Consider the following 14,566-nt stretch of genomic DNA (forward strand, 5'->3'; position numbering starts at 1 on the left):
GCTCTCATGGCAGGAAGCAGGGCAGCATGTGGAGAGACATGGTGCTGAGAAGTAGCTGAGAGAGTTCTCTATCTGGACCTGCAGGCAGCAGGAAGAGAAAGACCCTGGGACCAGTGTGGACACTTGAAACCTCAAAGCCAACCTGTGGTGACACACTTCCTCCAACAAGCCCTCTATTTTAAAGTGCCACTCCCTGGCGACTTGGTGACCAAGCACTCAAGTCTAAGAGACTATGGGGGTCATTCTTGACCAAACCACCACAAATGTGTAAAAAACAAGGCAAGGAATTGCTACAAGTGACTTGAGGTTTCTAGACTTCCCTGTCACATTCTATGTCCCTTCTTTTCTTTGCTGCCCCAATGACAAGTGCTCCTCCCTAGTGAGGTGGTTAGAAAGTGCTCCATGAACCATTCAGTGAGTGCTGCCTACTTTCAAAGAAACCTTCTCTCCCTTCAACAAGAATAAAGCTTGCCTCTAAGAAACACACCTTGCCGATAAAGATAAACACTGTGTCAGGGGAAAAGAATGAGGACAAATGAGGTCTGCTCCCAGCCTGTGTCAGAACTTCTTATTATAGTGGGAAGTAGCTAATAAAGAGAGTCCTAAGGATAAGGACCAATGGAGGGCTCATTCTTACACCATCACACCCTCAAGGGTCAGGGATAATTTTGGGAAAGGCAGCTGAAAGGATAAAAGAGCCTAAGGATGGGGCGAAGTGTTTCAAGAAGATGAATTCCCAGAATGGTGTGGCTGTTGCTTCCATGAGCTCTTGGAAGCTGTACCTGCCTGAAAGTGGGTCCATCAGCATACCATCCTAGAAGAGGGAGGGACTCGTGAGCGCCCATTCCTCCACGAGGAAATATTGGCCCTTAATGCCAGCAGGGGAAGAGGTTTCACTTTCTTCAGTGGTGTAGTCACTGATAACTTCCCGAAATCTAGTAAGTAGACTTCTATTCATGCTCAGGAAAGCAGAGTCAATTAAACCAAGAGGGACAGACACATATACACAAAGGCAGGACTGGGGAGAGGGTTGTTGGGAAGAAGTCAGCGGGAGAGGGGAGTAATGGGGTTGAACATGGCTAAAGTGCATTGCATACCTGTGTGCAACTGTCAAAGGAAAAGAAATATAAACAGAATCAGTGTCACGTATAGCATGTCTAATCCACGTACCGAGCCAGATGTCTCGTGTGTGATCTCTAGCACTGCCCATGATAACACATGAGACTGAAAATATGCACTGTGGTCTGTGACTTCTATTATTCTTAATTTTTATAATGTTGTTGAAAGTGTTCAGTGTCTTCCAGTTTGTATGGCCAAGATAGTAGGAAGTGTTATTGGGTGTTTCAATTGTGGTTTCTATTAATTTTTATGTTTTAATTGTGTGTGTGTGTGTGTGTGTGTGTGTGTGTGTGTGTGTGGCAGGAATATGTGTAGGTGAGCACAGTGCTGATGGAATTCAGAAGATGGACTCAGGTACCCTTGGGCTGAAGCTTCAAGTGGTTCTGAGTCTCCTGACATAGGACTGAGCTCAGGCAATATGGACTAGCTCTTAACCTCTATCTGTCTAGCCCCGTGTTTCTGTGGTCTTGATGGAGATGCCCAGGTAATACTTGTCTATGTTCCTATGCTCCTATTTGAACTTTACTCCCAGATACGTGTTACAGAATGGTCAATCAGACTGGAGAGAACCTTATCTGATGCCCTTGTGTGCTCAAGTCCAGAAGATCACTGATGTGCAGTAAGTAGTCAATGGAAAAAGAAGTCAGCTAAGAGAGCAGGGTTGGCAAAGCCTGACTCCTTAGCTGGGTGTGTCGACCCACAGCCTGTCTGGGAAAACTAACAATCACGGAGACGACTCAATGTGTGATGAACTTGCCATACAATCGGTGTGCAAAGCCTGGCTCCTTAGCTGGGTGTGTCAACTCACAGCTTGCCTGGGAAAATTAAAAATCAGTGAAATGGCTCAGTATGCAATGAACTTGCCATCCAATCACGAGGGTCTGAGTTAGCGTCTCTCACTGAACCTGGCCTCGCCTGGTTGGCCACTGAGTCCCAGGCATCCTCCTGTCTCCACTTCGTCATGTTCGGGTTTTCAGGTGTGCATTGCTTTGCCCATCTGGATATGAAACTCAGGTCCTTGTGCTTGTGTAACAGGAGCTTCATGCCCACGATCACTCCCTCAGTCCTGCAATGACTATAAGAAAAGCTTGTCCTGGGACATTGAAGACTCAAAGCAGGAACAGAAAACTCATATGAATAGAAAGGATTCGGGTTCTGGAGCGGCCCCTCCCTGCTCTCCCTTCTCTCTAATGAAGATAAAACACGGTTCTCATAATGTCATTAGATGTATAAAAATGGAACCGAGTTAAGTGCTCAGCGGTCGAGAGGTGACTAACCGCACCGTGGAAGGCTGTGCCACGACTCAAAATGTCTACCGCAGAAATGAAACATGCAAACAGTAGAGAAAGAGTTCGGATTACCAAAATTAGCTTAACTCTGCTGTTGTGCCTCTCTCTCTCTCTCTCTCTCTCTCTCTCTCTCTCTCTCTCTCTCTCTCATATGCATTTATAAAGTCATGAAATGAGGAAGAAAACACCAGAATGGAGCCAGTTTGGGTGCCAGTGCTATGACTACTATGACTGGTTCGGACCCTCTATTTTGCACTTAGGTGTGTTTTCTCCTTTCCTGTGGTGGGTAGAACTTTTTGTATAATAAAAGGTTTGATTTTGAAACCATTTTGAAAATGCAGAGATTTTTTTCAGCCGGAAAGAACAGAATATAGAAAGCTGTCATGCAGAGAGCGGTGGCCCGTAAAGGGGCTGTTCTTTCTCCCAGGGGCCTCCTTTCCCAGCAGGCTCTGCTGACCCCCACTCCTCAGGACCCTATAAAGCCAATGCCTTTACCCCCTTGAAAAATCTTCGAATGCATGAATAGGAACAAGCTCTCTTGTTTTTCTCTGTTCAGCTGAGACAGGATGACATTTTCAAAAGAACCTTAATACTCAGAGAGCAAAAAGGTAATAATTACCGAAAATATAGAAGACATAGTGGTTGTCATGTTTAAAACACAAGATTACAGCCCTTTAATGGGCTGGCTGCCTGCTTGCTGCATCCAGAGCACATGTGTGCTCCCAGCCCCCATCCTGCAGCCTGCCAGCTTCCCCTCTGGAGGAAACCACCACCGAGCTTCTGGGATCAGAATCTGTCTTAGGCCAATTACTCAGCCAATAAGTCAAGGTTGAAAGACCCCTGCTAAAAAGCTCTGTCCATCTGACGGTGCCCCACTTGCTTTTCTTCCAGATGTGGCTGTGGTTCAGATAGGCAAGATGAGAGTCGCTGAGTTGTGCTAAAAACATTGCCTCACACTATGTACCACCATGTACTCTGTGTGTGTGTGTGTGTGTGTGTGTGTGTGTGTGTGTGTGTGTGAGAGAGAGAGAGAGAGAGAGAGAGAGAGAGAGAGATGGAGAGACCAGAGAGAGGTAGAGAGACAGATTTAGAGAGACAGAGAACATTTCACCTATAGAAAAAAAACTAATTCCTTTTCCAGTGACCATCTATTGTCTACCTACATACAGGAAAGTCGCCACATTCTTCAGTCTATCTGTCACCAGCTCACCATGTTAGAACCCACAAGATGCTCACTGTCAAAGCCGAAAGCAGGCAGTGACAGAATATCTCCCGAGTCCTCCCTGGTCCTTCAGAAGCTAGGAGTGCAGGAGGCAGCAGAGTTTGCAGCTTCTCTCCCCTGTGGGTGTGGAGTTTCCCTGCATCAGCATTTCCCATGCTGCCTGAAATAATCCCAGGAAAGCAGGAACTCCTTTCCCTACTGAGAGAGTGGAACCTTGCTTGCATTCTCCTTGTGGTCTACACCTTCACACAGCCCCATGTGTGAGCTAACTGCAGCCATCACCTTTGTCTCAGGAAAAGGCTTGAAGAGGAACTTCAAGCCTTGTTTGTTTTTCACAGCTTTGCTCCCCCCAGGGCTTCTTTGTTTTTGCAGTCCTAGTGCAGGGTAGGTGGGTGGTCCTCCACCACTGAGTGTCAGCCCCAGCACTTCCCTGCTTTGCATTGAGACAGGATCACACTCAGGTGCCCAGGCTGCCTTGAACTCTTGCAGACCTCCTTCCTCTGCCTCAGGGAAGCTGGCATTACAGACCCACTAGACCAACTCCTCTTACGGACTTCAGAGAAGGGTCTTGTACTGTGAAAGAAGTTCAATAAATAGTTTTGAATAATTGAATACATATATTTTAGAAAGCACAGAAAAGAATCCTAAAGCGATCAGCCTGTAGAAGCTATCAAGAGATAAATTTATATTCTGTTTAAAAATGAATATTCTAAGCTAGAAATGGAACTCCAAGTTCATGCATGGAACCCCAACACTCAGAAAACATGCCACATGCTTGAGGTCATCCTGGGTCATCAAAGTGTGAGACTTTGTCTCAAAAAGTCCAAAGGAAGATGCTGGCAAGAGATTGCCCAGAAGTTTAAGAACAAGTACCCCAGTTTGGTTCCCGGCATCCACATCAAACAGTTTGCAAGTGACTATAACTTTTGCTCCAGGGAATCTGATGCCCCCTTCTGGACTGAACCAATATAATTTGTGCAGGCACAAGTGTGTACACTCGCACACACACACACACACACACACACACACTCACAGACACACACACATTAAGTAAGTAAACAAATAAATAAATAAAACAAGCAAAACAATAATCAGAAAGTTCAAATAATAGTAATTTAAAAATTTCTCAGTGCACACTGAATCATGTTGCGATGAGCTGGTCTGTGAAGCTGTGTTCAGCATATTCTAATCAAGATGAAAAGCTGCTACGGGAAATGTCATAATGGAGGATCATGTGACAGACTCTGGACTGAATTCATATCTCCTAAATGTCCTTCCTCCTTTATTTTTCTGGTTTCTCTAAGTTCACATGGAGGCAAGCTACCTTAGTGGAGTAAGGATTCCCATCACTCAGTCTGCCAGCGCACCAGGATATCTCTGTGTGGTCCACACCCATCATTGGTTCTTTCGTTCTTCTCTCTGCTCCCCCATTTCTTGACTCTCACAGTTAAACTATATTAAGTACCAGTAGGAGAGCGATGGAGCATCAACAGCCACTGAAATAACCAACACCTCCTGGAAATCTCTGAAACACATTTTATTGAAGGATAATTTGGCTGTGGATGAGTATTTCGGCTAAGTTTCTCACCCAGTTCCTCCCTTTAAAAGACTGGTTTATTTTTTCAACCTGAGCTTCAGTTTCCAAGTCTTTTTCTTCCACCATGTAGCCCACCTGTGTCATTTCAATCCCATTTGCAGCCTCCACGTTACTTCCTCTGAAACCAATTTATACAGTGACAGATGGGGGTTCCAAAGGGATGCTTCCATTCACATCCTGCAAGGCATCTTTATGGGAAGCAAATTTGACACACATTCAGTCACATATACAGAAATCCAACTTCTAGGACTCTCATCCTCCGTTTCTAATGATTTCTCTGGGCTGAGAATGGGGGCATCTCACTTCCTTCAACTCAATCACTAATGAATGATGTACTTACCTTAGTAAGCAACATTATACAATTCATTTGCCTTTTCTTCCCATCTCTCACTTTGTATATTTTTAACCATCTCTGTCCCAAGCATTACTTGATAAGGACAGAATTCATTTCAAGTAATTAAGTGGTAACTTCATGGTTAGATTTTTATTCCCTCGTCTTTTTAAAGCCATTGAATATTTAGGATTTTTAATTTGACTGATTCATTCCCTGTTTGACTTGCTTGTTTGTTAACATATTGTGTGTTATTTTTTTCTTGTTATTCTAAGACCCAGCATGTTGTTTTGGCTTCCTTCTAACAGGAGCACAGCAGAAAAACAAGGGCTGAACCTTTACAGAGTCTGTTTTGTCATTCTAGGGTCTATAGTGTCTTCACTTCTGTGAAGATGTCACACTTCGTGAGGAGGGAAAACTTATGTCCAGGATGGGTGAGTGATTTCCACAAAACCACAAAAGAACTGGGATTTTCCACACACACTGTCTGTGTGTGTTTCATCCATTCACTAGTGTTAACTTATTTGGCTCTGCCATGAGCATCTGCTGTTGCTAAGCACTACTTTATGTAGAGTTATAGACAAGCATGGGGCCGAACTTTGAACTGAGGCTACGTGGTTCCCAAACTTTCCTGGTAAACATTATACATCCTGCCGCCTTTTTTCAGAAATACCGCATTTGTACATTTATATTTAATCTAAAGCTCGCATGTACTCGAGAAGGATGTGCATAAGAATATGAAAACACATACACATCCTGCATGTGCACACACACACATGCACATATGGACACACACATACACACATTTTATGTGTGTATGTGCACACAAACACAGATATCCTACACACACACACACACACACACACACACACACACACACACCACGTCCAGCCCATACACGGCTCCCTTTCATCTGCAAAACTCTGCCTCTCCTAAACAAGGAAAGGATGACTAACGGTCCCTTCTGCTTGGCTGATTAGCATAATACACATTCCTACAAATGGAAACCCATTGCCCTTGCTAATCTTAACAGCCCCACATCAGTAGCTATTTCAAGAAGAAGCAATTCCCATCTGTTAGAGACTCAGTGACAGCGTACATCTAATCTTCATACCATCCTGTTGTCAAGTGGTGGAGGAACGGCACGATCTCCTTCTGGAATTCCGGGAAGCAGTCTCTAAGCCAAAGCATGCAGCGTACTTGGTGACTTCTTGATGTCAGCTGGAAAGAGACAACTGTTACTTTTGGCCCTCCTGACCCCAGCTGAGCTCAATGCAGCAGTCCATCTCTTTGTTCTGTGTGCCTGTCTCAGAAGTCCAGCGCCTGTCTGTATCTTTTCCGTGTTTCCTCTAATTTTCCTTTAGGGAAAGGCTCTCCCTATCCTCACCTGGTAGGGTGGTCACTCACAGCCTTATGCCTTGAACCTGACAGGCATAGGTCATGACCCAGGATGGTCCATTATTGTGTCTCAACTGTGTGTTATGTCAGGCGTGGATGAATGACCAGGCATTTCCTTGTGAACTTTTACTTGAGTCTTTGAGAAAGAGGACCTTTCCATTTAAATGCATGAAGACAGGAATGTGCTATTGTCTAGGACTGCTGAGATGCTGGGAGCCTTTGCTGGCATGGGGACTGCTTCTGCCTCACAACTTAATGAGGGAAGAAGGAGGAGAAGGAAAAGAAGGAGAAGTAAGGGGGAGGAGGAGGAACAAAAGAAGGAGGAAGAAGAGAAGGAGGAGAAGAAAGAGGAGAAGGAAGAATAGAAGGAAGAAGAGGAGGGGAGGAGAATGAAAAAGAGGAGAAGGAGGAAGAGAAGGAGGAGGAGGAAGAAAAGAAAGGAGGAGAAGGAAGAAAAAAAGGAGGGGGAGGAGGAGAAAGAAGAGAAGGAGGAAGATGCTTCAAGAGAGTGGAAATACAAACTCATGAATCGGGTCACAACCACTTGGAGCTAGGATCTAAATTTGGTCTTTCTGTTGCATAAACATAGGCAAAACAAAGTTTCTGTTGCTTGCAACCCACACCCCAGTACACTAACTTTTTGGCTTGTGAATTATGGGGGTTCTTATAGATATAATCTTTGTCCTGGCATGCAGGACTGGGCTGACCTCCTTGTACACTTGTGTATACATGTAGGGATTGTTTATGACTGGTTTCCATGTACTTCCTCTGTTGTGAACTCTTCCTTTGTCGTTACGCTTGGCAGTCAGTCTCACCATTGGACAAGCATACTTTCAGATATTCTGTTTTACTAAACTCAAATTGTCTGCCTAAACATCAGAAAAAGTCAGCTTGCTCCTTTGAAATAATTTAAGACAGTTACCTTGTCTCATTTCTTTCAAACATTCCTTTAACTTTATTCAAACATTAACAAATGGCTCTGCTCTCCAGCCTGCCCACACATAGGCTCACAGATGCACTCATTCTGGGAGTCCCAGCAATTTCCCCTTAGCTCTCAGAAACTCCTTTGGGGGAAGGCTCAGGGCACTGTGCTGGGCTCGAGTCTTCTATCTCTGCATCCACTTTCATTTGTAGAAAGGGCTGGGGAGTCCCAGCTTGTTGACTGGTTCTTCTATTCTATTTTATTCATTTTTAATCTATAAATGGAGGCGTATTTACCCTCTGAGTTGTAACATTTTTCTTCAAGTTAGTTTTTGACAATTCCGTACATGTATAGAATGCACTGTGGTCATATTCATCCTCCATTGCTCCTTCTTACTCCACTCCCGCTGTTGGCCTCCTTCTGTTTGTAGTATTCTATCACAACAGAGTCCAGCATCTCTGGATGAGGCACACCGCACCCCAAGCTCCGTGTATCGTCTGCAGCTATGCTCAGACCCGGGAAGTCTGGCTAGCTTCTGGGTTTGGCAAGCTCAGAACCCATGGAAATTTCTAAATTATTTTTCCTGGTATAAACAGCTTCGACCTCCTGAGTATTTATGTGTTTCCCACTAAAATGCTGACAGTAATGATAAGAAGGGGAAATAAATTAATCTTTGGCTCTGAACACTTTAAGTACATTTTCTTGTTAACATTAATAATAAATATAAAATTGAGTTATAATGTTTTTGCAAAAAGTCATAAATGTAAGTCAGAGAATAAGAATCCCATCAATTCAGAAACACTAAAAGAAATCTGACTAGATGCCTCAGTGACTCTGGCTCTATTTTCTTGGAGCAATCCATTGAGGTAATCTGACGGTATCCCTCATCTCTGCTTACATGTGTGTATTTACACAGACAGACAGATACACATGCGTAAGTGTCCAATTGCACATGATCGCATGCACACACACACACACACACACACACACACACACACACACACACACATTCCAAATTGAACTAAAATGTTTACTCATGGATTTGGCAAGTAACTGCAGAGTGCCTGCTGCAAGTCAGGAACCCATCCTAGGATTCAGAATGCAGTTGAAAACATCAAGAAAAACCGATCGTTTGGTTTGATGGGCGCTTGTGATTATGTGTTTTACTTGTCAACTTGAGACAATCCAGAATGTCCTGGCAAGAGAGTCTCAATGAGGGACTGTCTAGATCAGGAAGGTACATCTACAGGAGACTGTTTTGATGGCCTTCATTGACGTGGGCAGACCCAGACTGAAAGTGTGTGTGGCCTGTTTTCTGGGTTTGGGGTCCTGGACTGTGTCAGAGGGGAGAAAGCTAGCTGAGCGCTAAGTGTGCACACAATCATTTGTCTCTGCTCTTCACTGTGGATGTGATGTGACCAGCTTTATTTTTGTAGTCTCTCTCTCTCTCTCTCTCTCTCTCTCTCTCTCTCTCTCTCCCCGTGTGTGTGTGTACATGCTCACAGAGGCCAGAAGAAGGAACTGAATTCCCTGGAGCTGAAGCAGCCATCAATCGTGACCCTCATACTATGAGTGCTGAGAACTGAGGTCAGGTGGGCTGGAAAAGCGGCGCAGACTCTTAACCCCTGAGCCAGCTCAGAGACCGAGACTGTGCATTCATCTACAGTGTCACACAGCCTTAATGACATCTACCAAGATCTTTCTGTCTGAGAGCGGACTGAGGGTTGAAACGAGCATCCCAGACCGAAGGCCCTGGGAAAGCCCCAAAGGGAGAAGATGCAGTAGGGAGACGGAAGTGAGTGTTAAGAGCAGTGATGAAATTCCAGATACTTTCAAAAGTCTCTGGAAATTATGTCCTCAGGTTTGGTGGCAAGATATAATGTGGGAGAGAAAGTGTAAATCCAAGAAGGTATTGGGGCCTTTAACATCAAAAACAAAAAGGTTAAGTCTTCCATAAACTCAGACAAGAAAGACTTAAAACACCAGGAGTTGTTAAATCTTGGGCGTCGGGGAGAAGGTTCAGAGGGTGCAGTTCAACGGGGAGGACCTAGTTCAAATATCCAACAACCACACAAAGCCAGACACAGGAGAATACCTGTGATTGCAGTGTTCACATGGACAGGTAGAAGACAGAGATGAGCCTCACAGAAAGCTCAAGACCTAGCTAGTTTGGCATACCTATGTGCTAAGGAAGATATCCCATGTCAAGGAAGGTGGAAGGTGAGGTGCTTCTCTGACCACACATGATTAATATAAATATCCCTTTGCTGGTGAAAATCAGCTTGTCCTCAGACTTGTACATGTATTGACAATCTTGAAATGCTTGCAAGGTGGGATTTTTATTGGGACTCTCAGGCTGAAAGCCAATTGGTACCTGGAGGACCATCATTTATTTGGTTTTGAGATCAGATCTCACAGTGTGGCTCAGGCTAGCCTTAGACTTACACTGTCCTCTGACCTCAGTCTCTCAAGTGCTGAGATGACAGGTGTGAGACACTATACTTGGCTGGAGGGACCCATCTTTAAAAAGGGTGTGTGTATGCATGCATGTGTGCGTGCATGCGTGCGTGTGTGCGTGCGTGCGTGTGTGCGTGTGTGTAGTGTGTAATTGGCCATCAAGGCCAAAGGAGGCCTTGGTTTGCCCTGGAGCTAGAGTTGCAAGTATTTATGGGTTTCCTGATGTGGGTACTGGCATGCAAACCCCAGTCCTCTGATAGCGTAGTGGTTATTGCACCATCTCTCCAACACGAGCGAGGCCTTTTCTTGTCCTACCTTGTCCTAATGACACAATTGCATTACTGACATAGTGTTTACCTCACCTGACTTTCTTTGTATATATTTATTGTCCACGTTCCTCTATTAGAAGGTCCATGCCATGAGAGCAAGGTCTTAGCCTATTGACAGCATCAAACAGGGACTGAGCAAGCACTGGTCCTCTATGCACAGGCGTTTATGCATGCTGGTTTTGATTTTAATGGGATAGATTTCTCAAAAGTAGTGTTGTTATCATAAATTGAAGTTTTAATTGTACTAACATTACTAAATTAACTTCCTAAAAGATTAAAGTGATCCATGCCCCCACCGTGATTTTTTTTTGTTGCAGGCGGTTGTCTCCTGTGTCATCCAAAACATTTGGCGATCTTATTCTTTGATGTTGTCACTTCAAAACTCATTTAAAAAAAAATCAATCTCTGTGTTTCTATAGCTACTAATAGCTGAAGTAACTCCCATGCTGTTAAAAACTGGACCCACACTTCAGGTCCTAACCAGCTTGTTGGGGTCTCCTTCAGACTGTCTTACAGGTGGTGCTGGTTTTCAACTTCTGGACTGTGTGATGTTTTGACCATTAGCAGCTCGTCAAGGAGAGATTTAACTCTTCAGCTGATTTCTTTTTAGTGCCCGGGAACTGGAAATCACTAAGAGCTGGAGGCTCTCCTACTAAAACACCTGGTGGGCTTTTCACAAGGAGATTTATGAGATGAAGTTCTGTAAATCTGTATTTTAAAAATGCACGCGTGTTGGCTCATTCTAGAGCAGGGATGTGAATAATGGGGTAATTAGCGTGATAAATGCTGAGTTCATATTGGAAATAATTTACTCCCGAGTAAAATCCCTGAGAGCACACAGCCTTCCAGCGGAGACTCTACATCTCCAATCAGAAGAGGCAGGAATACGCTTTGACCTCTTCAGCAGTCTCTGGAAGACCTCACCCACTTCTGCTACTTCTGAGGCTGCCCTTTCCCCTGCGTGTCTGCTTTGAATCTTTTCATCTGGTTGGGATATTTTCTCCGTACTCTGGAGGCAGGATGTGTTGAAAGGAAGCCACGCACACGGACTGAGATTGTGAGTTCAGATGTCCCCTGTGCTTTCATTTGTGTGATGGTACTCAACTCTCTAATCTTATTGTTCAGGTCTTTCCCACCACGCACACAGTGGCTTCAGGAAGATTTGTCATTGAGACAGAAATGGACGGGGAAAAGCTTTTTTTAAAAAAAAAAAAAATCCTACTATCCACGGAGAGAAAATGTACCCCCAAAACCTGCTCTCTCACAAATCGAGCCAGCAAAACCATCATTCAGACCTCATTGCCTTGCAACATCTATTCCCAATTCCAAAGTCTGAAACTTTCTCATGGAGCAAAGCCTTCATGTGCCCAGTGAAAACCTGACCTCCATTAACGTGGAGTTTATAGCCTTTATTTATGTCATGTAAATGAATGGTCACACATGTCTGTGATGAGACGTCAGTGCCCAAGGTGATGGGAGTCACCTGAATCTCACTGTAAGCGGTAACTAGTACAAGGTTTTTCAGCAAGCTAAGTTGACTTAGAAGTCTAAACCATTGCTTGTGGTGAGAGCTGCCATCCGCGCCAGTGAACCTGTAGGAATACAGATATGAGCAACTGCAATATCACAGAGGTATAAAACAAATACACAGGCATAATTTACTGGTTGAGTAGAAGAGCTGTACCTGTAGGCCAGATCCTGCAGTTTAAATTAGGCCACAGCTCATGCAGCCCTGAGACAGAGAGTTAATCTGTCTGTGCCACGACTTGCTAATAGCTGGCGCCTTCTTGCTCCACGTCAATGTGCTAGGCTCAACTGAATCACATGATCTTCCTTTGTTCTGAGACTCCTCAGGGAGACTGCTCGGGGCTTTGGTCTGGAGGAGAATGCTGCTCTCTGAAGAGGCTTGTCAGGCCTCCCCCTGCCATGCCTTTCATGGAGGCCATCTCTCTCTTCCTATCTCCCCTCTCTTGTTCTCACTGTTAATGAAATTCCCTTCCAGGTGTTCAAGTGAACCCTCTCTCTCCATTTGGGGTCCAACCAGGCTTAGCTCTCCACCATGTATTGTTTTTGAAAAGTTCTCCCTCCTACCGGGGGCCTGCCCATGGTCTTGATGGTCTTTGATTATAACAAGTGTTATCCTGAAGGAACTTTTCTATGCAGACACATTGCCTCTATTTTTACTGCCTTTTAGTGGCTCAGTTGTTTAAGGCTCTTGCCACCAAGCCTGAGGACCTGGTTCAATCCCTGAGATAAGGGAAGAAGAGAACCAAATCCTGAATGTTTTACACACACACACACAAATATAAATAAATATAATAAAACTAAAAACAAAATAAAACAAAGAGGCAGAATATTGAGTAGCATTAGCATTCATGAAAGAGATTGTATTGGTTACTTTTTCACTGCTGTGAAAAAACACCATGATCAAGCCAACTTGTAGAAAAAAACAGTATATTCAGACTTACAGTTCAGGTAACAGTATATTCAGACTTACAGTTCCAGGTAATCAGAGTCCATAATGGTAGAATGGAGGTAGAGTGGTGGGAGAAACATCTGAGGACTTCCATTTGACCCTCGAAGCAGGAAGCAGAGAGAGGCAAGGAGAAATGCGTGTCTTTAAATGCTCAAGCACACCCTCAGTGACAGACGTCTTCAGGAGGCCCACATAGGTAGTACCATTAGCTGGGAACTAACTAGTCAAATGCCTGGACTCAGAAGGACGCTTCTCCTTCAAAGCACCACAGAGATGAAAAGTATCGAAGTAAGCAAAAATAATTTTATCTATTAGGAAATGAAAACCAAGGCTATTCTGGAATAAGTACATGTAAACAGAAAACAAGGATATGTCCAACTATATGGCGTCTCTGTAAGCCCAGCACTAGGTGGACTGAGGCAGGAGGATCACGGCTTTGAGGTGATTTAGAGACCCTATCTAGAGCAAAACAACACAACAACAGCAACAAAGCAAAATGCATAAATTTCAAGCCCTTGCAGTCAGTGGTGGTGCATGTCTTTAATCCCAGCCCTTGGCAGGCAGAGGCTAACCTGCTCTATAGAGCTAGTTTTAGGACAGCCAAAGCTAAGAGCTAGTTTTAGGATAGTCAGAGCTACACAGAGAAACCCTGTCTCAAAAATAAATAAATAAATAAAATAAATTCAAGCCTGTAGCAGAAAAACTTAAATATAAAAACATTCCTAAAAACATCCAAGAGAAAAATAAATAAAAGAAAGTGAAATGCATGCTGAATGAGAAATAAAAATGTAAGGCATGCAGACACATACTACTATATTAAATTTAGTGAAAGTGATTTCTTCAGATGGAGAAAATATATTGGAATGAACAAAAAACAAAACAAAACAACAACAAAACTCACACAGTTTGGAATTCTTCAAAAGCACAAGAAACAGTCTAAACACGTGTAAGAATAATAACGCCAAAAACAACAGGGTAGGAAGAGATTACAGAAAAGCATTCTTCAAAGGCACGCTGATGGGTTTACATAAAAAATGCTAGCCCAGAAGGCACAAAGCATTACTAGAGACAAAGAAAATCATCTCATAACACTAAGAGGTTTCTTTCACCAGGAAGACAGATGTGTTCAAACTTCTAATTTTGTAGAAATTTATTGTTTCTAGAAAATATGAGCAAGACCATATAGTGGGCATAATTAGGCACCAAGTCTCCAATAACTGCGGAAAAGGATTATTTTCTAGCACTTGTAGAATATTTATTTAAAATGTTAAAAATTATTGGATATACCGATATTACATGAATTCTAAATGTATTAAAATATATAAAGTATTTTCTGCGGCCACCAATCAAATTGTTTATGGACCAATGTCTCATATATTAGGATATTAAGAGGTTTATTTCAAAATGGAACATAGAAGAGATCATA

At 43.5% G+C, this 14,566-nt stretch overlaps 1 long non-coding RNA gene across 1 annotated transcript in view; it reads right to left on the reverse strand.

The window, feature by feature from the left end:
* Positions 1–13,365, reverse strand: part of LOC146892928 (uncharacterized) — a 29,385-nt gene extending 16,020 nt beyond the window's left edge. The window contains exons 1-2 of the long non-coding RNA XR_015003414.2: positions 13,162–13,365; positions 6,673–6,779 (exon numbers count right to left, since the gene is read on the reverse strand). This is a non-coding gene — a long non-coding RNA (uncharacterized LOC146892928). The remainder of the gene's footprint in view (positions 1–6,672; positions 6,780–13,161) is intronic.
* Positions 13,366–14,566: the final 1,201 nt, after the last annotated feature.

Source organism: Myodes glareolus, chromosome 9, assembly GCF_982192425.1.
Source record: "Myodes glareolus chromosome 9, mMyoGla1.1, whole genome shotgun sequence".
Lineage (NCBI taxonomy): Eukaryota > Metazoa > Chordata > Mammalia > Rodentia > Cricetidae > Myodes > Myodes glareolus.